At 40.0% G+C, this 26771-nt stretch overlaps 1 protein-coding gene across 1 annotated transcript in view; it reads left to right on the top strand.

Moving 5' to 3' along the window:
• Window positions 1-26771, top strand: part of Rpl12-ps2 (ribosomal protein L12, pseudogene 2) — an 852478-nt gene that overhangs the window by 132398 nt on the left and 693309 nt on the right. The window lies entirely within an intron of this gene.

Below are 26771 nucleotides of genomic sequence, written 5' to 3'. Positions count from 1 at the left end.
AGGACAGTATACCACAGTGCTCACACATATAGATGTGGAGACGTGTCACATTACAATACCTCTTGGGGCCTCCAGGCCCAGTCAACTCAAATGATACCCATGTGGACAGAGACACACTGCCCACTTGAGGTGAAATTTGTGATCCCATAAAAGCAATAGTTGTTTTGGGTATTATGTTTCACAGATATAAATAATCAAAATATTTTGGAGCCACCTGAAAAAGTAGCTTGGATAGCCAAATATTGAAACAAAAAGTAGAGGCTTTAAAAAATTGTATAATTCAACCAAGTTCACATAGTTTACATATTGAGAACTGCCATTGTAACCCAGGGTCCTTTGATTTCTAATCTTTATTTATGGCACAATCCCAGCATATTCAGCTTCCTGTTACCCCTACATATAGTTCTGTGACAGTCTTCATTGATTCAATAAGTACCATCGACAGTTCTTTTCACCTATAAATGCCACATTCAGCTTTGTGGAAAGATGAGCTTAAATGAAATGGAAAAGTTAGCTCTCTGCTTAACTATGAGGGCCAAGGGTAATTATGTGATGTAATGTAGTTATATATGAGGTATCAAACATGACAAATCCAAATTAAATAATTTACATTGAAGCTGATGGCCTTCTGAGATGAAATCTAGACAAACTGTTAGAATAGGTTCTATGCTAAATATTACAGTTTTCAAACTTTAAAAATAAGTCAGTAGCCAATAAAGAGACAGCTAGGAAACTCTTTTCACCTACCCACAGTTTATCAACACATTAGCTTTTAAAAGATTTTCAAGTTACTTATCTTCTTCCATGCTTTAAAACATGGATAAATACAGTAATGTAAACCATTAACACTGACTAGCAATTGACAGCATCAAGCAGAAGCCTAGGAGTGGTGGTTTGGATAGCAGGGTAAAGAATGTGGAAAAAAAATTCAGTAATGCTTCAAGCTGCTTCTAGAGTTTTCTTGATGTCATCAGCAAAAATGAGTCCTCAGTGAAGAAGAGAAGCTGTTAGAGGAAATAGAAGGAGAAGACAAAGCAACTCTGACTCCAGTGCCTTCTTTTTGGTTAGGGGTTACTTGATTCTCTACTTAAATACTGGCTTCTCTTTTGTATCTTTACTAGCATATATTAATTATATATTATAATGGGTTTCACTATGATTTTTTGAATATAATATATTTTGATCTCACAAATCATCCCCTCTTAACCTTCCTTTCACAACTTAATGCTTTGTCCCAACCTCCAACTCCAACAGGCAGTTCCTCCCAGGGCAACACAGGCTGAAGGCAGACCCACTTCTCTCCTACTGCTCCTGAGATTCAATCCCCCCAGTCTTATTCCCAGTTCAGTAGCTGGGAAATTGCTTTGGACTCCCTTTCCTTTCTGATCCCATTCCCAGTGGATCACAAAGACCTTCTCCTTCAACCTTTCTTTCCCCAGCTCATTCCTGTTACCCAGCCTCCAACACTAGCAGGTTGGTATTCCTTGTGAACATACCAGCTGAACAGGACAGGGAAACAGGCAACATACAACCATCACATTCACTGAAATCCAGAGAGGAAACAGAAACCAAGGAACAAAAGAACCTATCCAACAAAGACAAATCCAGAAATCAGCATCTAGATTTATAATCATCCCAAGCCCAGATGGCAGGATGCCAAGAGTGAAAAACACAACCAACAAAAGCCAGGGAATTATGTCTCCACTACAGCCTAGCTATCTTACTACAGCAGGCCCTGAATATTCCAATGTAGCTGAAACACAAGAAAAAGATCTTAAAATCTTATGACAATGATACAGATCCTTGAAGAAGAAATGAACAAACCCCTTAAAGAAACCTCGGAAACCACAAATTGACAATTGGAGGAAATTAATAAATTTCTTTTTAAAAAGCCAAGAAAAACACACAGTTGAAGGAAATGAATAGAACTGTTCAAGACCTGAAATCAGAAATAGAACCAATAAAGAAAACCCAAGCTGAGGGAATTCTGGAAATGAGAAATTAAGGAATGTGAACAGGAACTACAGAAGCAAGCCTCACCAAAAGAATGCAGGAGATAGAACAGAGACACTCAGGCATTGAAGATATGATAGAAGAAATGGTTACACCAATCAACGAAAATGTTAAATCTAAAATGCTCCTGTCACAAAACATCCAAGAAATCAGAGACAATATGAAAAGACCAAACCTAAGATTAATTGATATGGAGGAAGGAGAACAAACCCAGCTCAAAGGCCCAGAAAATATTTTCAATAAAATCATAGAAGAAAAATTTGTTAAAATATAAATGCCTGGGAAGTCCCACACCCGCGGATCCCGGCCCGCAGCAGCTCTCTGCTACCAAACCCCGTGGGAGAGAGACCTCACTGCCTGGTCAGGTGGGCACTCCTGAGGCTGCAGAGCGGAGGAGACCACCAACACTGCCCACCCCAGCCCACATCCCTGGCCCAAGAGGAAACTGTATAAGGCCTCTGGGCTCCCGTAGGGGAGGGCCCAGGAGCGGCAGGACCCCTGCGCCTGAGACACCGCCGGAACCTGAAGGAAACAGACCGGATAAACAGTTCTCTGCACCCAAATCCCGTGGGAGGGAGAGCTAAACCTTCAGAGAGGCAGACACACCTGGAAAACCAGAAGAGACTGCACTCTGCGCACATCCAGACGCCAGAGGAAAACACCAAACGCCATCTGGAACCCTGGTGCACGGAGGCTCCCGGAAAGAGCGGTGCAGATCTTCCCGGTTGCTGCCGCCGCGGAGAGGACTTGGGCAGTACCCCACGAGCAAACTTGAGCCTTGGAACCACAGGTAGGACCAACTTTTCCCCTGCAAGAAACCTGCCTGGTGAACTCAAGACACAGGCCCACAGGAACAGCTGAAGACCTGTAGAGAGGAAAAACTACACGCCCGAAAGCAGAACACTCTGTCCCCATAACTGGCTGAAAGAAAACAGGAAAACAGGTCTACAGCACTCCTGACACACAGGCTTATAGGACAGTCTAGCCACTGTCAGAAATAGCAGAACAAAGTAACACTAGAGATAATCTGATGGCGAGAGGCAAGCACAGGAACCCAAGCAACAGAAACCAAGACTACATGGCATCATCGGAGCCCAATTCTCCCACCAAAATAAACATGGAATATCCAAACACAACAGAAAAGCAAGATCTAGTTTCAAAATCGTATTTGATCATGATGCTGGAGGACTTCAAGAAAGACGTGGAGAACTCCCTTAGAGAACAAGTAGAAGCCTACAGAGAGGAATCGAAAAAAATGCCTGAAAGAATTCCAGGAAAACATAAATAAACAAGTAGAAACCCATAGAGAGGAGACACAAAAATCCCTGAAAGAATTCCAGGAAAACACAATCAAACAGTTGAAGGAATTAAAAATGGAAATAGAAGCAATCAAGAAAGAACACATGGAAACAACCCTGGATATAGAAAATCAAAAGAAAAGACAAGGAGCTGTAGATACAAGCTTCACCAACAGAATACAAGAGATGGAAGAGAGAATCTCGGGAGCAGAAGATTCCATAGAAATCATTGACTCAACTGTCAAAGATTATGTAAAGCAGAAAAAGCTACTGGTCCAAAACATACAGGAAATCCAGGACTCAATGAAAAGATCAAACCTAAGGATAATAGGTATAGAAGAGAGTGAAGACTCCCAGCTCAAAGGACCAGTAAATATCTTCAACAAAATCATAGAAGAAAACTTCCCTAACCTAAAAAAAGAGATACCCATAGGCATACAAGAAGCCTACAGAACTCCAAATAGATTGGACCAGAAAAGAAACACCTCCCGTCACATAATTGTCAAAACACCAAACGCACAAAATAAAGAAAGAATATTAAAAGCAGTAAGGGAAAAAGGTCAAGTAACATATAAAGGCAGACCTATCAGAATCACACCAGACTTTTCGCCAGAAACTATGAAGGCCAGAAGATCCTGGACTGATGTCATACAGACCCTAAGAGAACACAAATGCCAGCCCAGGTTACTGTATCCTGCAAAACTCTCAATTAACATAGATGGAGAAACCAAGATATTCCATGACAAAACCAAATTTACACAATATCTTTCTACAAATCCAGCACTACAAAGGATAATAAAGGGTAAAGCCCAACATAAGGAGGCAAGCTATACCCTAGAAGAAGCAAGAAACTAATCGTCTTGGCAACAAAACAAAGAGAAGAAAAGCACACAAACATAACCTCACATCCAAATATGAATATAACAGGAAGCAATAATCACTATTCCTTAATATCTCTCAACATCAATGGCCTCAACTCCCCAATAAAAAGACATAGATTAACAAACTGGATACGCAACGAGGACCCTGCATTCTGCTGCCTACAGGAAACACACCTCAGAGACAAAGACAGACACTACCTCAGAGTGAAAGGCTGGAAAACAACTTTCCAAGCAAATGGTCAGAAGAAGCAAGCTGGAGTAGCCATTCTAATATCAAATAAAATCAATTTTCAATTAAAAGTCATCAAAAAAGATAAGGAAGGACACTTCATATTCATCAAAGGAAAAAATCCACCAAGATGAACTCTCAATCCTCATCTTCGGTTGGTTTATATACAAGTGTGCAATTTCTAGGCTTGAAAGTAAAATGATGCTATCTGGTGCTGGATAGAGGAGCCTTATTTTTTATTGTGGCAGCTTGCTATTTTTGTAACATGGTGATTTGGTTGAACACAATAAAGTACAGTAGTAACTGAAAAAAAAAAAGATATAAAGACAACAGTCCAGATAGTCTCATATACATAGATGGTTTTCACAAACGTCAGAAATCCACAAAGTATGAGATTTGAAGTTATTTATCTTTTTTTGAGACATATCTGCTCCTAACTGTTCCCCTTTGGTGGATTTAACGAAGAATGTGAACATCTCTACCTCCAGGTGAGGAAATAATTTGTGGCTAGGCAGCCACTTGACAAAACTGCCTGTTTCATCTGCAGACTATACTGTCCAGAAAAGGACAAATTATGCAGAATATTTGACTGATAAACTCTGCCAAGACAGGGTGATTAGCCCTTCACAATCTCCATTTCAAGAGTCTGTCAGTTGATTTTGGGCCCGAAGACTGAAGACTTGCACTCACATGTTCCTAACAGGCGACTGCACTAGTGGAGATTTGTCTCTACAACCTCTCAGTTCTGGAAGCCATGTTAGGCTTCCTATGTGTATAGATATTTGGTCGTTCTCAGATTTCTGATGGGGTTGAAGACTGATTCTAGTTTCATAGCCTATCAGGCTGTTTAACTCTGAAAATACATATTTTATTGGATAGTTATCAGATAGTGTACAAGCTAGCAAGATATAATATAGATTTTAGGCCTTTCTTAAATAATGGATAATAATGGAATGGATAACTAAATATTCTGTATAACTGATGTAGTGTTGGACTGGGTGTTAGATATATTTTATGCTTTTAATTACAAAATGATAATAGTTGTGCTCAGCTTAAAAAAAAAGAAAAGAGAAGAAAAGAAAAGAAAAGAAAAGAAGCCACGCTATGGATCAGCAGCGGCAGTATTATGTATTTATCTCTTATGGGTGCAGCAAACCATTTGGGAACAGTTTATGGAGCAGAAATTCCAAATTAACCCTTCACTCACTGTGTCATGATATAGAACCATGGCGGTCTCTCTGTCCCGCCGTGTTTTAAACTTCGATTCTTTTAATTGGATTCTTTAGGTTGTTTGTGCATTAAGGACGCATTAGGTAAAGGGAGTAAAGAGTGTGAAGGTGTCTTTAAAAAAAAAAAAAAGAAATGATGGAATTTTCCCGATATTTTTCAGCATCTAATGATATAATCATGTGACTTTTTTCAGTTTTTATATACTGAATTATATCAATGGATTTCCACATATTGAATCATCCCTTCATGTCTTGAATGAAATCTACTGGAGTAAGATGGATGATGTATTGATGTGTTTCTGCATTCAGCTTGTGATTATTTTACTTTTTTTATAAATGATCCTAAGAGAAAAAACAAATAAAAAAAAGATTTGTTTATTTAAAAAAATATAAATGCCTATAAAAGTACAAGAAGCTTATAGAACACCAAATAGATTGAGTCAGAAAAGAATGTCACTTTGTCAAATAATAAAACACTAAATATACAGAATGAAGAATGAATATTAAAAAGCTTCAAGGGGAAAAGACCAAGTAACATATAAAGGCAGACCTGTTAGAATTACACTTCTCAATAGAGATTCTAAAAGCCAGAAGGACCTGGAAAGATATGGTAGAGACTCTAAGAGACCACAGTCCAGACTACTATACCCAGCTTATCACCGTAGATGGATAAGTTATTCCATGATAAAATCTAATTTACACAATATCTATCTACAAATACAACCTACAGGAAGTATTAGAAGAAACACTACAACCTAAGAAAGTTAACTACACATAGAAGATAAATAATATGATGACAGCAAAATCAAAAGAAGGGTAATGTGTGAACACACACACCACCATCACCACCACCAACAAAATAATAGCTATCCACAATCATTGGTTGTTGATATCTCTTAATATCAATGGTCTCAATTCCCCAATAAAAAGACACAGACTAACAGAATGGATGCAAAAACAGTATCCCCCAATCTGTTGTATACATGAAACATTCTTCTACATTAAGGATAGACATCACGTTAGGGTAAAGAGTTGTAAAATGATATCCCAAGCAAATGGACATAAGAAACAAGCTAATATAGCTATTTTAATATCTCCTAAAATAGACTTCAAACCAAAGCTAATCAAAAGAGATAGGGAAGGACAATACATACTCATCAAAAGAAAAATCCACCAAAATGACATTTGAATTCTTAATATTTTTGCCCCAAACACAAGTGTACTCAAGTTTGTAAAAGAAACACTACTATAGTTTAAATTATTTATTGATCCTCATACATTGATAGTGGAAGACTTCAATACCCTACTCTCACCAATGGACAAGTCATTCAGACAAAAACTTAACAGAGAAATATTAAAACTAACAGAAATTATAAGCCAATGGACCAAAACAGAAGATTTCAACCAAACACAAATAATATGCTTTCTTCTTGCACTTCACGAACTGTCTTCAAAACCGGCCATATACTCAAACACCAAACAAGTCTCAACAGATACAAAAAAAATTGAAGTAACTCCCTGCACCCTATTAGACCACCATGGATTAAAGCTGGATATCAACTGAAACAACAGACTTACAGACTCATGGAAGTCGAACAATTCTCTACTGAATAAAAAGTAGGTAAGAAATACAGAAAGTAAGCACTTTTTAGAATTCAATGAAAATGGACATACAGTATATTAAAACACTGTTAGTGGTACTAAGAGGAAAGTTTGTAACACTTTAAAAAATTGGAGAGATCTCATACTAGCATACCTGAAAAGCTTCAGAACACTGGTTCTCAACTTGTGGGTCATGACCCCCTTGGGAGTCAACCAACTTTTTCACAGGGATGTTATATCAGATATTCTGATTCATAAAAGTAGCAAAAGTAATGAAAATAATTTTATGGTGGGGGGGTCATCAAAACATGAGGAAGTATATTAAATGGTCATAGCATAATTAAGGTTAAGAACCATTGCCTTAGAACAAAAAGAAGTAAACATACCCAAAAGGAGTAGAGGGCAAGAAATAATCAAACTGAGGCTCAAAATCAATAATGCTAACAGAATAATACAAAGAATCAATGAAACAAAGAGTTGGTTCTTTGAAAAAAAATCAACAAAATAGACAAATCTTATCCAAAGAGAGAGAATATCCAAATTAGCAAAACAAGAAAGGAAAAAGGGACTGAAGAAATCCAAAGAATCATAAAGACATACTTTTAAAATCTGAAGTCCATCAAATAGGAAAATCTAAAAGATATTTTATTGAACTTCTGACTATAAGAATGAATGGGTCTCTGACTGTGGTACATTCTCTTGGGACTCTTTCCTTCCTGTTGGGTTGCTAGGTCCAACTTTAATATGATAGCTTTTGCATCACCTTATTTTCTATTTTATTATGTTTGGTTGTTATTTCTTAGAAGCCTTTTGTTAAAAATGAGAGGCAGAAAAGGGAGTGGATCTGGAGGGGAAGGAAGGTGGGGAGAAACTGAGAAAGTAGAGGGAGCAGAAACTATAATCAGGATATATTGTTTGAGAAAACCATCTATTTTCAATAAAAGGGAGAAAGGAATTTTAAAAAGATAAGCCAAATGTTGTGGCATATGGCTTTAACCCCAGCACTCAGAAGGCAGAGGAAGGTGGATCTCTGAGTTTGAGGTCAGCCTGGTATACATAGTGAGTTCCAGGCCAGAACTACACAATAACACCCTGTCTTAAAAACAGACAAATAAAAATAAAAAAGATTAGCCAATATATGGAACCTAAAATTTTCAATATGAAATACAAAGAAGAATGCAATCAATGCATTTCATTTGTCCTTTCAAACTATTTTTGATGGTCTGGAGTGTGTGTGTGTGTGTGTGTGTGTGTGTATGTGTGTGTGTGTGTGTGTGTGTGTGTAGGAGTGAGTGCATTGGGAAAAAAAGTAAAGTTAAAATAAAGATGGAATTGAAAAACTAAACAACATAATCAGAAAATTCAGGATCAAGGAAAAGATAGATTTCGGAACTTGGAAGCACAGTACAGGAACTGAATCATTCATGCAAAGAACATTTTTTTTTTAACTAACTTGTGAGAATGTGCAGAAACATTGAGCGCAATGAAAAATAAAACAAAACAATAACAACAAAACAACCACCAACCAACCAAATGAACAAAAACTATTCTCAAGTCTTCAAAATTGTAGGCACAGAAGAATCCCAAATCAATGTCCTAGACCAGATCTTCAACAGGATCATAGAAGAAAATATGATTGAATTAAGAAAGGCATACCTAAATAGATACAAGAAGCACACGAACACTAACAGATAGGGGCATAAAAGAAACTCCCCACTGCATATTGTAGATAGAACACTAAAGACACAGAACAAAGACAGGGTATTGAAAGCCTCAAGAGAAAAATCATGAGTCATATATAAAGGTTTCTCCATCAGAACAACACTTGACTGCTTAATGAAAACTTAAAAGCCAAGACAACTTGGAGAAATGTACTCCAGGCTCTAGAAGATCACAGATGCAGCCCAGATGACTTTGCAGGGCAAAACTATGTCGTAGTTGAAGGAGAAAGAAAAACTTTACATGATATAAACAGGATGAAAGAATTCGTGTCTACCAAGTCAGCCCTATAGACAATGGTTGAAGTGATACTTGGGCTGAAGAAATAAACACAGCACAGATACTGTACAAAGAACACAACCGAAACTGTAATTACTTGAATATTTACCTTTATACCCATGCAAAAGCATAGCTCACAACCCCTAATAGAATAAACATATTGCCAACATTTGATAACCATTACACAAAAAACCCCACAGCTGATAAAATGTGGAGAATATATAACTGTGTGGTTGGTGCCCAGTTCCAACTGATCTAGCTATAACCCAATTCCTGCACCTAAGGCTGAGGGAACACTGAAGAAGAGGGGGGCAGAAATATTGAAAAAAGCCAGAGGAACAGAAAGTTTGCTGTGAGATTGTTGTCTTCTACAAAGGCCAGAAAACTTACACCCAAGATATCTCATCAATATGACTGCCTGAACATGGGAAAAGCTCATGAGTTCTAGACAAGGAGCTACAGGAATGCTGAGCATAGAAGAAATAGTCCTCTATGCAGAAGAGCCTCCCAGTTGGTTATCCCATACCAAGTGGTTAGCCCCAAACTATACAATACAAGGAACAATTATATGTACTAAGCAGCATATATTTATATATTTAGGTATATATATTCCACAATTGCATCAATTAAGGCAAAAGAGGATGTGAATTTCAGAGAAAACAAAGAAGTTCAATGGGAAGGGTGGAGAGAGAAAAGGGAAGGGGGAAATGACAATTATATTTTAATTTCCAATATAAAAGTAAAAATGATACTCAACAAAAAATCTTTTAATAAAACTTAAACGCACACACACACGCACACACGCACACACACACACACACACACACGTGCTAGGTTATTTCAATAACTTACAATCTTGATTAGTCAAGTCATCTGGACAAAGAAACCAACAGAATAGCACTGGAATTAAATGATATCATACATCAAATGGACCTAACAGAAACCAATAAAATATTTTACCCAAACACCAAAAAATATACACTGTACTAAACAGCCCATGAGGTTTCTCTAAAATGACCACATACTGGGACACAAAAGAAATTCTCAACAAATATAGAAAAATTGAAATAACTATTTTTCCAATTTGCTTTTTTGTTGTTGTTGTTATGTTACACACCATGACCAAAAGCAACCAGGGTAGGAAAGAGTTTAATCACTGGCTTGTTCAGTGTCCCCATCTCTGTCTGTCTGTCTGCCCCCCCCTCTGATCTATCATATATTACATCCTGACAGCAGTTTCCCCTCCCTCAACTTTTTAGTCCTGCTCCTACCTCCCTCTCCCGCCAGAGCCAGTCTCTCTGTTTCCCTTCAGAAAAGAGCAGGCCTCCTGTGGATATCAATCAAACATGGCATGACAAGTTACAGTAAGACAGGGCACAACCCCTCATATCAAGGCTGGACAAGGCAACCCAGTAGGAGAAAACAGGTTCCTTGAGCAGACAAGAGTCAGAGACAACACCCACTCCCACTGTTAAGGAATCCCACAAGAACACCAAGCTATACAAGCATAATGTATACGTAGAGGACCTAGCTCAAACACATACAGTGTGTCTGATTGTTGATTCAGGTTTTGTGAGCCCCTCTGAGCCCTGCTTAGTTGATTCTGTGGGTTATGATCTTGTGGTGTCTTCTCCTCAGCTCCTACAATCGTTCCTCCCCTTTGTTTGTGGGGTTACCCTGGCTCCTTCTAGTGTTTTGCTATGAATCTCTGCATCGGCATCCATCAGTGTCTCTCATCACAGTTGGGCTTAGCACCTATTATGAGGATAGCAGAATATAATTAGGGATCATTTCATATGGTGGGATTTCTTAAGCCACTAGAATAATGACACAGAGATGTATTAACTTTTGTTATAGCTTAAGCTACTGGCCAACTAGCACATCTAACTTTAACTCAACTATTCTAGTCCATGTCCCACCAATTGGCCTATTACCTCTCTCTATCTCCTGGTAGATCTAATCTCCTCTGTGTCTCATTGGCAAATCTTCCAGGGCCTGATTCTTTTTCCCAGAGACCCCTCTCAGACAGGAAGTTCTGCTTTCCCTATCCTGTCAAGATATTGGTCATCAGATCTTTATTAAACCATTGAGCAAGTGAAGATGGTAGATGCTGAAAGAGTACTGAGGCAGGTGATGATCCATAAGAATAAAAATACCACCACCCAGCCAGTACTCAGCTCTCTGCAGGTACAGAACTAACAACGGAATAATACAAAGACAACTTTCACACCGTGCACCGCTACAATTCATTGGCTTTTCCCCTCAGACTTGTTCAGGTTCTATTCTGTATCTCTGGACTATCCAGCCTCTGGTTCCTGGCTACCCAGGCAGTGTCAGGCATGGACTCTCTCTCATACTGTGGACCTCAAGTTGGACCAGTCATTGGTTGGCCACTCCCACAAGTACTGTGCCACCATTACTCCAGCACATCTTGTAGACGGACCAGGTTGTAGATCCAAGGTTTTATGGCTAAGTTGGTGTTCCAGTCCCCCTGCTAGAAGCCTTGTTGTTATAGAAGATGCTCCATTCAGACTCTGTTTCCTCCATTAGTAGAAGTCTTTGCTAGGGTCATTCTTACAGATTCCTGAGAGTTTCCACTGCACAGGGCTTCCTCATCAGCCCTTAACTGTCCTTCAATTCCAGTCATGTCCCCCTGTAGTCTCCCTACTCCATGGGTGATTCCTCCTGTTCCCATCCCATCTGCCCTGAGTCCAGCAGCAAAATCTTTTTTATTTCCCCTTTATAGGGAGAGCCATGCACCCCCTCCCCTTCGGCTTGCTTTCTTATACTACAAAAGACTACCTACCTACTTAGCAGTGGATGGACCCCTACCACATCACTCATTAATCAAGAAAATACCCCACAAACTATCCCATAGGCCAGTCTGATGTAGGGAATTTCTCAGATGAGGTTCCCTGTACTTTGTATGGAGTTGATTAAACAACAACAACAATAACAAAACAAGATCAACAAACACAAAAACTGCCACATCCATATATCCTATGTGACCACAATACAAGAGAGCTTATAGTCAACAGGAAAAAAATCTCCAGAAATTACACAAATTCATGAAGAGTAAGTAACAGGTCTGATTTAAATAATAGTTCTGAATGATGAATGGGTCAAAGAATAAATCAAGGAGGAAAATTTTAAAATTCCTGTAAATAATATAACCCAAAGGTTTGATAAATAAGAGCATACAAAATCAAGAAAAAATTTTAAAAATCAGAGAAGAAATTAAGGAAATAGAAACAGAGAAACAAAAGTACAAGGATTCAGTGAAACCAAGTTGTTTCTTTCATAAGAAACAAAAGTTTCTTTTCATAAGATCAAAAGTTTCTTAGACTAATAAATAAAAAAAGACTGGACTTAAATAAACAAAACCATGTATGAATGTGAAAACATTATAATGATATAGCATAAATTCAGAATATCATAAGGGGAATAATTTACAAACTTATGCTCCGTTATATGTTCAAATCTAAAAGAAACAAACAAATTTCTATATTTACCCAAACCACAAAATAATATCAAGAAGAGATCAAAAACTTAAAAAGACCCTTAAAAAACAAGGAGCTTGAAAAAGTAATAAAATGTCATCCAACTTAAATATAAAATAAAATAAAATAAAATCCGCCGCCCCAATGGATTCTGAACAGAATTCTATCAGACTTTCAAAAAGACTTATAGCCAATAATTCTTAAATTAGCACAATAAATAAACAAAAATAAAAATATAGAATGAAGAGAAAACAGAAACAGAAAGAACACTTCCAAACTCCTTCTATGAAGTCACTATTATTCAAATACCAAAGGCAGGTGAAGACTCACTCATAGAAGAGAAAATGGCAGGACAAAATCCCCGATGAACACAGATTCAAAAATGTTCAATCAAGTACTTGCAAATGAAATACAGGCACACACCAACAAGACCATTCACCACTGTCAGGTTGGCTTTATCTGGGACACGCAGAGAAGGTTAAACCTACACAATATAATAAACCACATGAACGCACTTAACGACCAAAAGCAGTGATCACTTCAATAGATGCAAAAGGGGGAGAAAAGCTTTTGAAGAAATGTAACATGACTTCATGATAAAAGTCCTAGAGAAAGCAGGACTAGAAGGGACATGGCTGACCATAATGAAGGCTATAGAGGATGAACCACAGCCAATGTCATCCTAAATGGAGGACCGTAGCATCAGGAATGACAGAGCTGCCTGCTCTCCCCAACTCCCTTTCACTGCTGTGCTTGAAGCACAAGCTGGAGCAGTGAGGCAAGAGAAGGACATTAGAGGGGAGCAAAATGGACAAGGAAGAGGCCGAGCTGTCCCCGTTTATAAATGATATATTTTTCTTAAGGCCCCACCAAAAGACTTCTAGAAATGATCAACATTTTCAGAGAAGTAGCAGGATAAAAAAGCAGTTTACAGAATTTATTAGCTTTGATACACTGGCAAGCAAAGTGAGAAAGAGATCATGGACTCACTCCCATTCAGAGGTGCCTCAAAAAAGGGGGAAAGGAAGGAAGGAAGGAAGAAAGGTAGGAAGGACAAAAGGAACGAGGGGAGGGAAGGAGGAGCATCAACCTAACTAAAGAAATGAAGGACCTCTACAATAAAAATTTTACATCTCTGAAGAAAAGGATTGAGGAAGACACTAGAAATAAAAAGATCTTCAAGCTCAAGAGTTGGTAGAATTAATATTGTGAAGATGACCATTCTACCAAAAGCAATTTATAGGTTAAATGCAATCCCAGGAAAAATCCTTATAACATTCTTCACAAAAGTACAAAAGAACTTTAAATTCCCAAGGAATAAAAGAAAACTTCAGATAATCAAAGTAGCTATGAGGGAAAAAAATGCTGAAAGATTGCTGTACTCAATTTCAAGCTATATTACAGAGCTATAGTAATAAAACAGCATGGTCCTGGCACAGTGCCAGATCACAGAACACCTGAAGGTCAGACATGAGTGCAGGTAATGACAGCCATCTGATATTTGAGAAACACGTCAAACTACAAAATCCACACTGGAGGGGTTGGGGATTTAGCTCAGTGGTAGAGGGCTTGCCTAGGAAGCGCAAGGCCCTGGGTTCGGTCCCCAGCTCCGGAAAAAAAAAAAAAAAAGAACCAAAAAAAAAAAAAAAAGAAAAAAAGAATGAGGGCAAAATCCACACTGGAGGAAAGATAACATCTTCAAGAAAGATAACATCTTCAATAAGTAGTGTTGGGAAAACTGGATATAGACAAGTAGAAGAATGATGTTAGACCCATAGCTGGTTCTGTGCATAAAAGTTAACTCCAAATGGATCAAAGATGTCGACATGAGACCTGAAGTGCTAAAACTGGTAGAAGGGAACATATGTGCTGTCCTAAGTGATATGGACATAGGGAGGGACTCTCTGAATATGTCTCCATTCACTCAGGAATTAGGTCAACAATTGACAAATGAAACCTCGTAACACTAAAATTTGTTTGGCCTTGTTTTGCTTTTCCCAGACAGGGACTCACTATGTAGCTCTGGCTGTCCTTGAACTCACCATGTAGACCACGCTGGCCTCCAACTCACAGAAACCTTCCTGCCTATGATTCCTCAGAGTTAGGATTAAAGATGTACCGTACCACACCCAGCTAAAAAGCTTCCTAAAGAAAAGAAAGCAATTCAGTGATGAGGAAGCCCACAGAGGAAGGAAGGATCTTTGCTAGCTGTACGCCTGATAGAGGGTTAGTATTCAGAAGATTAAAACAAAGCAAAATAAAAAACCAAAGAAAAAGCAGGGAACTTAGAAAACAAACAACTCGACAGGAGGAATATGTCTGAAAATACCTCTAAAGGTGTTAATAAAGGTGTTAGTGACTAGGGAAATACATATTAAAGCTACTTTAAGATTCCAACTTACCCAAGTCAGAATGGCCAAGATCAATAAAAAGCTGCCAACACATGCTGGTGAGGAGGTGGGGAAGAGGATCCCTTGTTCAGTGTTGGTGGGATTGTGACACAATGGAAGTCAGGTAGAGAATTCTTAAAAAGCTAAAGTAGATCTACCACGTGACTCCTCGCCACACGCCCGGAGAACCCAGTATTCTATCCCAGAGACACAGGCCCTGTGCACTGACGCTTTAGTCACCACAGCTACGAAATGGAAGCAACTTAAATGTCCTCTAACTGATGAATCAATGATGCAAATGTGATGCATCCAGACAATACTACTGTGCTGTAAAGAAAAATCAAACCATGAACAGAACTGGAGAATAGTATACCGAACGAGGTAACCTAGACCTAGAAAGACAAATGCTGCATGTCCTCGGACCCGACCTTTGGTAGCAGGGCAGGTCCAGAAAGGGAGATAGTCCAGCATAGAAGCTATGAATTGGGGAGCAGGAGACGGAGGAAGGAGAGATGAACCACACAGAGGATCTCCGAAAAAGCCATGGGGAGACATACTCTATAAAAGCACAAGTGTAATATATATGTGCTTAAAACACATCTCTTTTCCAGAATCATATTATAAAATAAAAAAACCATTAAATCAGGGACAGTGACTTATGCCTGCAATCTCAACACCCACAAGGCAGAATGACCACAAGTTTGTAGCCAGTCTTGGCTGGAGAGTGAGTTTCAAATCAACCTTAACTACAATGTATCCTCTCAACAGATCAAACAAGCAAGTAACGGATCTGAAAGCTACAATGACATTTTTATGAGTAGTTGCCTGTGATTGAAGTATAGTGGGAGGTGAAGGCAATGGGTCAGTGCCTTGGGTGTGGACTCTGATTATCCGTGGAAAGTCCTTGCTCTGTTTTACATCATCACACTGTTTGTAGCTCTTCTCAAACATCTGTATGATAAGGTCCAAATCAAGCTTTAATTAAAGTTAAAAAAATCAACAAATGGGACCTCACAAAATTGCAAAGCTTTTGTAAGACAAAAGACACTGCCAATGGGAAAAAATGGCAACTAGCATATTGGGAAAAGATCTTTACCAATCCTACATCCAATAGAGGGCTAATATCCAATATACACAAAGAACTAAAGAAGCCAGACTCCAGAGAATCAAATAGCCCTATTAAAAATGGGGTGTAGAGCTAAACAAAGAATTGTCAACTGAGGAATAACAAATGGCTGAGAAGTACCTAAAGAAATGTCATCCTTAGTCATCAGGGAAATGCAAATCAAAACAATCCTGAGATTCCACCTCACACCAGTCAGAAGAATGGCTAAGATCAAAAACGCAGGTGCCAGTAGATGGTGGCGAGGATGTGGAGAAAGAGGAATACTCCTCCATTGTTGGTGGGATTGCAAGCTGGTACAACCACTCTGGAAATCAGTCCTGAGGTTTCTCAGAAAATTGGACATTCCACTACCTGAGGACCCAGCTATATCACTCCTGGGCATATACCCAAAAGATGCCCCAACATACAACAAAGACACATGTCCCACTATGTTCATAGCAGTTTTATTTATAATAGGCAGAAACTGGAAAGAACACAGATGCCCTTCAATAGAGGAATGGATACAGAAAATGTGGTACATCTACACAATGGTGTACTGCTCAGCTATCAAAAAACAATGACTTCGTGAAATTCATAGGCAAATGGATGGAACTAGAAAATATCATCCTGAGAGAGGTAACCCATTCTCAAAATAACACACATGGTATGCATTCACTGAAGTAGACATTAACCCAAAAGCTTGGAATACTCAAGATACAATTTACAGGATACACATGAGGCTCAAGAAGAAGGAAGACCAAAGTGTGGGTGCTTCAGTCCTTCTTAGAAGGGGAAATAAAATATTCAAGGGATATTAGAGAAAGGTCTGGAGGAGCTGAAGGGGTTTGCAACCCCATAGGAAGAACAACAATATCAACTAAACAGACTCCCCCAACCCCAGTGCTCCCAGGGACTAAATCATCATCCAAAGAGTATACATGGAGGGACCAATGGCTCCAGCTGCATATGTAGCAGAGGATGGCCTTGTGGGCGTCAATGGGAGGAGAAGCCCTTGGTCCTGTGAAGGCTCCATGTCCCAGCATAGGGGAATGCCAGGGCTGGGAGGCAGAAGGGAGTGGGTGGATGGGTGGGTGGGTGGGGGAGCATCCTCATTAAAGCAGGGAGAGGGAGGATGGGATAGGGGGTTTCCAGAGGGGAAACCAGGAAAAGGTATAACATTTGAAATGTAAATAAATAAAATATCCAATAAAAAAGTTAAAATTTTATCTTTAAAAAAAAATGAATCAAGGGGCTGGGGATTTAGCTCAGTGGTAGAGCGCTTACCTAGGAAGCGCAAGGCCCTGGGTTCGGTCCCCAGCTCCGAAAAAAAGAACCCCCCCCAAAAAAAATGAATCAAGTCATGATATGTGGTTAGGCACAGTAGTTTAGACTTTTCATTCCAGTACTTGGGAAGCTGAGAAAAGGGGGATTGTTATGGGTTTGAATCTAGGCTAGGTTAAAAAATAAAGCTTAGGCTACCCTGGGCTAGCTAATGAGACTCTATCTCAAGCATACATACACAAATAAAATAAACATATTGCATATGCTTTTTCTTCAAAGGCCTTTTCCTGTTTTCTTTGTTAGGGTTTTTTCCCTTTGGGGGGTGTTGTTTGTGTATATTCCTGGCTGGCCTCAAACTCTCGATCTCTTGTCTCTCCTTCCCAAGTACTGAGATTACAAGCATAAACCACCATTCTTGTCAAAGACTGGCCTTTTAAAAAACTTTATAGTAAGTCAGTCTTGTACACATATAAATGGAAAGCTAATTGGTTCTCCCTCACACACACGGTTTTATTTTTGTTGCTTTGTGAATAGAAACACTACTTCCTCTAATTCCATTTCTTCCAACATGTCTGCCTGAGTCCTTCCCTTCCAAGGGCTCAGCTTGTGTGGGGTTGGACCCTGAGGACTCCAACACATCTGTAACCAAACCAGTGAACCCCAGTGGGAGCTGAGATCTGTTTCTTTGGAATGAGGGCCTCTCTCTTCCTTTGTTCTCAATATTTCCTGGCAACGTGTCCACAAGCACATGCTATCAACAGATGGTAACAGCATAACTGGGATTTTTATCATAACATATCCTCCCATGCTCCTATCAAGCACAGAGACGTATGGACTAGCTGGCTTTATCACAAGATTAAAAACACCTCCTTCAGACAGTCAGAGGCTCAAGTCCCTCCGCTAGAGACTCAGTCATCCAGTCTGATGTGGTTTTTGGTCATAAGCACTGAGCCCACTTCAGGGCTGTATCAGGTTCCCTTTCAGATCACTTGTTAGCATTCGAGTGATCAGCATGGTGGAGCAGAATTTATCCTGTAAATTGAGGCATCTAGCTGAGCCGCAGAGCTGAAGCCTACTGCATTGGCAGGGAGCTCTGAACTTTGTACAGACAACTGTGCCTCCAAACCCACACAGATGAAAGGTATCCTTTGCTTAACCCCATAGCTATGTGCTGAGCAAGTCAAAAGGCAAGCATCATCAAATATGGAAAAGAACGTATCCAAGGAAGCTAAGAGGATTAGTGTTTATATTCTGTTCTTCATGTTTGAGCCTATGGTGTTCTTTCTCAGTATAATAACCAAGATTACTGGAGCATGCCTTGTGAACACACACATAATTTGCATATTTTGGGAAATTCAAATATATTCCTTTATAATTTATGGGTCTCTGAAGAAGGACTGACTACAACATTTGCAAGGCTTTGCCTTAATGAGGTATGCATCATCTGAAGAAGTTGAGGGCTTTCGTTCCAAGTATCTGCTGGTTAGTAGCACTGCACATTACATGCAGGGTGATTAAAATCCCAGAAGTATTCATTTGGCAAACATCTGAGTCCTACAATCAATACGATTTATATTTGGCCATCAGTAGCAAAGCAAAAGACGTTCCTCGGAAAGCTTGAATTTAATATGGCAGTGCTGTCAGTGTGAGGAACAGCTGGCTTGGGTGCTTTTGCCCTTTGCAGAGAGAAATTACAGACAGGCAAATGGCAGTCTCCCATAGTTCTGGTGGCCCTCAGTTCTGAAAAACGAACAAACTGGGCTTCCAAATCTAGAGATACTGTTTGACACATTGAGAGCTAGAGGCTTATGGCTACAACCTTTCAAGGCTGGAGACTTACTGCACAGGGCCTAGAGTGCCAACACCTAGTCTGTCTCTTGTTCCTTAGCTCTTCCACTCTGGCTGTTTTTCTGGAATGTTTCTGATGAATGGAACTCCCAGTCCTCAGTAGTCTTCATTTGTATCTTTAGCTTCTGTGTGTGTGTGTGTGTGTGTGTGTGTGTGTGTGTGTATGTGTGTGTGTGTGTGTGTGTGTGTGTGTGTGTGTGTGTGTGTGTGGTGTGCATTCTTGTCCACCTGTACTTGGGCCTGGGTATGCCAAGGCCAGAGGTTGATCTGGTATCTTCCTCTGACATTCTCCAATTGGTTATTGGGGCAAGGTTTCTCTTACTGAACCTAGAACTTAGCATTTCTGACAAACCCATTGGCTAACAACTTCTGGACATCTTCCTGCCTTGGTTTCTCCCCTCCAGCATGCCCCAACCCTTCAAGATCCTGATCAGGTCTCCTTACACTTGTGTTCAATGAGCCCTCTCTTCTCTTGCTCTGCTTATGTGTGTGTGTGTGTGTGTGTGTGTGTTTCCTTTTTTTTTGGTAGTTGAATCTTAATCTTTATTTTCAAAGGGAAGAATTAAGTCATTATTCTTATTTGTGTGATTTAACCTATTTTTAAAAAGTATTTTTTATGTTTTCTTTTTGGTTATTTTATTTATTTACATTTCAAATGTTATCTCTTTTCCACGTTTCCCCTCAGAAAATGCCCTAGTCCACCCCCTCTATGAGGGTGCTCCACTCCTAAGCCCTAGTCTCCCTCCTCGCCATCCTAGCATTCCCCTACGCTGGTGCATTGAGCCTTCGCAGGATGTAGGACCTCCCCTCCCATTGATGCCAGATAAGGTCATCCTCTGCTATTGGAGCTGGAGCCATGGGTCCCTCCATGTGTATTCTTTGGTTGGTGGTTTAGCTCCTGGGAGTTCTGGGGGATCTGGTCAGCTGATATTGTTGTTCTTCCTATGGTCTTCCAAACCCCTTCAGCTCCTTTAGTCTTTCTCCCAACTCTTTCATTGGGGTCCCTATACCCAATCTGATGGTTGACTGCAAGCAACCACATCTGTATCAGCAAGGCTCTGGCAGTGCCTCTCAGGAGGCAGCTATATCAGGCTCCTGTCAACAAGCACTTCTTGGCATCAGCAATATTTTCTGGGATTGGTGTCTGCAGATGGGATGGATCCCCAGGTGGGGCAGTCTCTGGATTACCTTTCCTTCAGTCTCTGCCCTTCTCTTTGTCCCTGTATTTCCTTTAGACAGGAACAATTCTGAGTTAAAACTTTGAGAAGGGTGAGTGGCCTCATACCTCAACTGGGGGCCATGCTTAACCTCTGGATATGGTCTCTACAGGTTCTCTCTCCCCTTTGTTGGGTATTTCAGCTAATGTCATCCCTAGGTTCTTAGTACGCAGCTCACACTGGTTTGGAATGCTGATCTTCTCGCCTGTGTCTTAAAAGCTGGGATTACAGGTAAAAGCCACGAGGCCCAGCCCACCTTTAGTTCTTCACTGCCTCTCCTGCAGTTTCCACTTCTCTTGCATTCTCGGTATCACTGCTGTCTTTTGGCTCTTTGTAGATTCTCCCAAGTTGTTCTCTGAACTCTTAGCTATTCCCTGCCCCCAGTGTTTCTACTCAAACTTTCACTATCAGGGTCCTCGGCTCCTGATGACCCCCTCAAACTTCTCAGCTACCTTCTAGCTGCTGTTTATGTGTTTCTCCATTTCTCCATATCCAGCAAGCTCTGCCTGATGAAGAACTCAGTTATTAACCCAAAAGAGCAATTAGGCAGAAGTCTTTATTGGAGCAGTGGGACTTAGTGTACAGGAGAGAAGCCTCTCAGATGATCCCCCAAACGACCTGCTTATATAGCCAAAGAAGGATTGTGATCTGACCAATCACAACCATGCATGATTTGTCACACCTCTCACAAGCCTCACACACAGGCCAGTCACAAGCGTTTTTCTGAATCTTCTCCTGCCCCATGAAAGAGAATCATTTTGAGCAGGGTCATCCAGGGGTAGCATGGCTTATCTTGCTTTTAGTGGAGTCTTCCAAGGCTGGTGTAAATCACCTGCAGCAGTCATGACTGGAACAAGCTATTCTGGAGTCTGCCTTCTGCATCCTGGTTGCAGTGTTCCTGAGAGCTGGAACATAGTTTCTTTGAGGTGTCTGTCAAAGATTCCAAGCAGCCTGGATGCTGTGATGATCAGTCGGGCTGGTCATCAAGAGAGGGTTCATCCTGGTATGAAAGCTCTTCACTCAGGGCAGCTGGACTTCAGGATCAAGTCAATCCAAAGGTTAGATTATCTTGGCCTTCCACAGCTTACCTTATTTGAAGGAAAAGAAAACACTGAAGAATGCTCGAAGTAGAGACTCATTATCAGGGCTCTATGATACCAACCCTGGAGTCCTAGCATTTGGAAGTGGAGGCAAGAGGTTCATGAATTCAAGATCCTTCTCAGCTTTATAATGAGTTACAGACCAGCCTGGGCTACATGAGATCCTGTCACAAAATACCAAACAAGCAAACACGGAGTTAAATGTTTGTACTGGGTAAGATTCCAGGATGCTTTTGCCAGGATGTTTTTGCATCTGTAACAGACTTCTTTTTAGTAAATTAACTTGGCTCCGTCAGAGGTCAGCTGGCTTGTCGTGGGCTTCTCTACTCTGCCCCACTGGTTCACATCACTGTTCTTAGGCCAACACAATATTGAGTTGCATATTGTGGTTTTATAGGAATTCTTATAAAGTACCAGTCCTCTGACCTTATTATTCATCACTAGTTTGCTCTCACCAGGCTACTCTGGAAGCTGAATCAGAAAGATTGTAAGTCCAAGGTTTGCCTGAGCTACAGGATTCACCCAAGCTGAGATAAACAATTTAAACAAATCTGTTACAGACAGTGAAATTGAAGCATGAATTTAAAGTATGCCAATTTTTAAGAAGTTCAGGCCCAGATGATTCCCTGATGAACTTCACCCAACCTTCAAAGAACTAACACCCAAATCTTCTTGCATTATTCCATAAGATAAGAAAGGAGGAAGGTCCCAAAGTCTTGTTAGGAAGCTAGTCTTGCTCTGATACCCAAATCAGACAAGGATACAGCAGCAAAATAGGAAATTACAGAGCAAGTTCCCTGATGAACATGGCTGCAAAAACTTTTAACAAAATACGTTGAAACTAAACTTGAGAACATATGTTTTACAAAGCATGCATTGTGATCAAGTTGCCTTTGTCCTAATGATGCAAGGACATTTCCATATAAATAAATTAACGTGTGTTATAAACTGCAAGAGATCTCAAAGACAGAAATCACATGGTCATCACACTGACACACACACACAAATTAACAAAAGCTAACATCCATTTATGTCAAAAGTTCTTTAAAAGCTGAGAACAGAAAGAACACATCACAACATTCTAAAGAATGTATGTGATAACCTTATAGCAGCATTATACTAAGTGGGGGAAAGCATTTCTCCTAAAACCAGGAACAAGACAAGGGTGTCCACAGGCTCTGTGCTTACTCAATCAAACACTGGAAATCTTAGATGGAGCAAAAAGGCAAGGGAAGCAAATGAAGGGATACAAATAAGGAAAGAAAAAGGTAAAGCATCTCTAGTTGCAGATGATAGGACTCTGTACAAAGGCCACCTTAAAGATTACTAGGAAACTCCTAGAACTGATGGGCACTTCAGCAAAGTGGCCAGATACAAAATTGACACAGAGAAATCTGGGCATTGTGCCAATGATGAGTGTACTGCAGGAGAAACCAGTGTCAATCCCACTGACAACAGCAGGAAAGAGGAGTGAAGTAGCCTTAACCGAGGATATAGGAGACTCTCATAGGGTAAGCTTTAAAACACTGAAGAAAGAAATAGAGAAAGATGGAAAGGCCCCCTACACTCATGAATTGGTTGGATAAATTCTACAAAATACCCATCCTACCAAGTCAATGCAATATCAAAAAGCGAAACAAAACAAAACAGAAATCCCAGTAGCATGCTTCACATAAAGGACCTCAGAATAGCCAAAGCAATCTGAGGTAAACCAGGTACTGCAAATGGCACCACCATGTTGTTTTCAAGTTATACTAAGAGCTTTATTAATTAATAACAGCATGGCACTGGCACAAAAACAGACACAGAGCAGTGAAATAGAATAGAGGACCCGTATACAAGACCGTGAAACATCATATCTGTCAGAGAGAACAACAACAAATAAACAAGCAAACAAAACAAAACAAAACAGGAGAAAAGATAGCATCTTCAGCAAATGGTGCTGGAAAACCGGATGTGTGTGTGTGGAGAAGTCTAAAACTAGATTCTTTCTCTCTCACTTTCCACAGAAATCAGCTCCAAACAGGTCAAGGACCTCAGCGTAAGGTCTGAAACTCTGACACTGATAGAGGAAACGGTTGGGAAGTGCTCTTCTTGTTCCAGGAACTAGGGAAGGACTTTCTCCATTGTCCTCCCAATACTCCTCTGAAATGAAGCCAACAAATGGACTCCCTGGAGTTAAAAGACCTGGGCGCAACAAAAGAAACTATCGGTCAGGTGAGGCAGTGTGTGGAATAAAATAAAACCTTCCCCAGCAACATTACCTAATACCTCATGAGTATCTAGACTACACAAGAGGTTAAGTGATTATAAACACCGCGGAAACAAATAACCCCATTAAAAATGAGCTATGAACCTGGACACAGAGACCTCAAAGGAACAAATACAAATGCCCAGTGAATGCTTTTTAAAGTGTTCAGTATCACTGGTCAGTAAGAACATGCGAATTAAAATTACTTTGAGGTTCATCACAGCCAGGGAGGTTATTATTAAGAAAATAAAGGACAACAAATGTTGGTGAGACTGTGGGGAAGGGGAGCTCTTTATTTAAATTGGTGCATCCACTGTGTAAATCAGCATAGAGGTTTTTTTCAAAAAGCTAAAGACAGACTTACCGTATGACCCAGTTATCCCACTCGTGGACATATTTCCCATGGACCCCACACCGTCCTACAGAGACACTTGAATATACATATTCGTTGCTGCTTTAGTCACAAAAGCTAGGAAACCCAATAAGCCTATGTGTCCATCGGATGATAAAAATGCAGTACATGTGCACAATGGAATTTTATACAGCTATAAAGAAAAAAATATAACTGTGACATTTGTAAGATAATAGAACTAGCACAGAAGTCCAGAAAGATGAACGCCTCTTGTCCTCCCTCGTATGTGGCTCCTAACTTCCAAGTTTGAGATCTGTATGTTTTACTTGCCCCATCTTGGAAGTCGGAAAGCCAGAAAGAATGTATGAGAGGGGGAAGGAAAGGAGAGTTAACAGGGGAGGCTATAATAGAACACACATGACAGGGAAGCTGGTAAAATACTAGGGGTCAAAAGTTTTATGGAGACCTTAGCAAGAAGAATGAGGAAGAGGAGGTGATGTGAGGCAATCAAAACTAAGAATGCGTTAGTTGGGTTCTCTAAAGAAACAGAACTGACAGGAGCAACGGAAAGGCCAGTAGCTGTCTAGAGGAAGCTTTTGAATCTGGGCTCCCTGCTGGAGGTCAACTAGGGATGCCTTGTCTGTAATCCACCCATTCTAACTCCCCCAAGCGGTTGGAGAGAGATGTCCAGCGAGACTCTGTCAGGTTCGGGTCCCCCAACTTTAGTGGATTTTTCACTCAGCACCATTTTCTGACCTAAAGCTACAACCTTGTACAGACGAATCCAAACAAGCTCACAAACTCAAACCTAAACCATTTCAATAGAAGGCTAACTGGTGTGACTATCAGAAGTCCAGGGTTTCAGGTTCCTCCCTACCCAGTTCTTCCTCTCCTGACCAGCTCTGTCATTGTTTTCAGAGTCTATACCAGATGGCCATAGGAAGGTTTTTCAATTTTTTGTTCTCTGGATTTTGACATTCACCTTGTGATTCCAATCTGTTGACTGGGATGGGGGCGGGGAGCAGATCACCTCCACTGGGCTGTGAGCAACTTGAGTAGAGGGTACAAACCCTGTTTTGTTATTGTTTATTGTTGCTTTTGGTTTGTTTGGATAGGTGTTTCTGTTTAATCTTGACCCTTTCCCTACAATTTTTCCTATGAAGCATGTGACTGATAATAAAAAGTACTGATGTGTGTATGTGTGTGTGTGTGTGTGTGTGTGTGTGTGTGTGTGTGTGTGTGAGAGAGAGAGAGAGAGAGAGAGAGAGAGAGAGAGAGAGAGAGAGATTTGTGTGTACTCTTGGTATTATTTTTTATATCATTCTATACAGACCACTCCTTTGGCATTGAGGATTCTATTTAGTCCCCTCTGAATCCTTTTTTGGTTTTCTAGGATTGTTAATACAATCCTAGGTGGCAAGGATGAAGAAATTTATTTATCAAATGAGTAACTGTATGGATGGTACTTTTACAAAAGAAAACATTTACTTTTCAAACTCAGAGAAGGTTTTCTACATTTTCTAGTTATTGGAATGCCAGGTTGTGGTAAGTTATAGAAATATTTTTTCTCTCTGTGGCTTGGAGTCTCTTTTTGGTAAACTTTCTCAACATAAGAAGTTTTAACACCAACTCAGGACCACAAAGAGTGATTTATTAAAGACTCAGCTTGTATTCAGGACATTTAAGAATAATAAAAAAATGAAAAGATTCCTAAGTTATCCCCAACAGGTTTAGATTTTGGTCTTGCATTAATGAAAAAAATTGAGAAACATGAATTATACACTATTGATGGTTAATAGAGACACCGTCGTGTAGTAAATCCATGTCCAGGATTTTAAGAAAAAGGAAAGAGATAATTTTGGAAAAGATGTGCAGAAAAGGGAGCAGTTGGTAGGAACATAGCTACAGTGGAAAATGGTGTGAAGGTTCCTAAACAAATTAAAAATAGAGCTACTGTATGCCCTGCAATTGCTCTTCTGGGCATACACCCAAAGGAAATGAAGTCACCATCTCAGGAAGATAGCTGTACTCCCACATTCACTGAAGCATCATTCATGATGTCCACGATAGGGAAGCAACCTAAGTGTCCATCAGCAGAGGAGGGGATGGGGAAAACACGTATACACACAATAGAACACTGTCTGGCCTTAGTAAGAAGGTCTCTGATTTATGAGAACACAGATGAACCCAGGAAGTTTTCCACAAAGTTAAGCAAGCCAGACACAGGAAGAAAAAAACGTCGACTGAGAACTTATATGTAGCATCTAAAATAAAATCGAATACTTTGGGAAAATGGTTGATTGCGGTATCAGATAAGAGAATCAAGAAGGATGACACATTTGCAGTTCTGCACGATGACAGAATGAAAAACTAATGTTCACCTCGAGGACTGACGGAATACTGCACCCTTGAAATTTGCTAATAAAGTAGATTTTAGGTATCTTTTAAAACATTTTACATCAATCAAATAATTAATT

This window comes from Rattus norvegicus, chromosome 2 (genome assembly GCF_036323735.1).
Source record: "Rattus norvegicus strain BN/NHsdMcwi chromosome 2, GRCr8, whole genome shotgun sequence".
Classification (NCBI taxonomy): Eukaryota; Metazoa; Chordata; class Mammalia; order Rodentia; family Muridae; genus Rattus; species Rattus norvegicus.
Note: the sequence above shows the minus strand (reverse complement) of the source record. Positions and strands in the feature narration are given on the sequence as shown.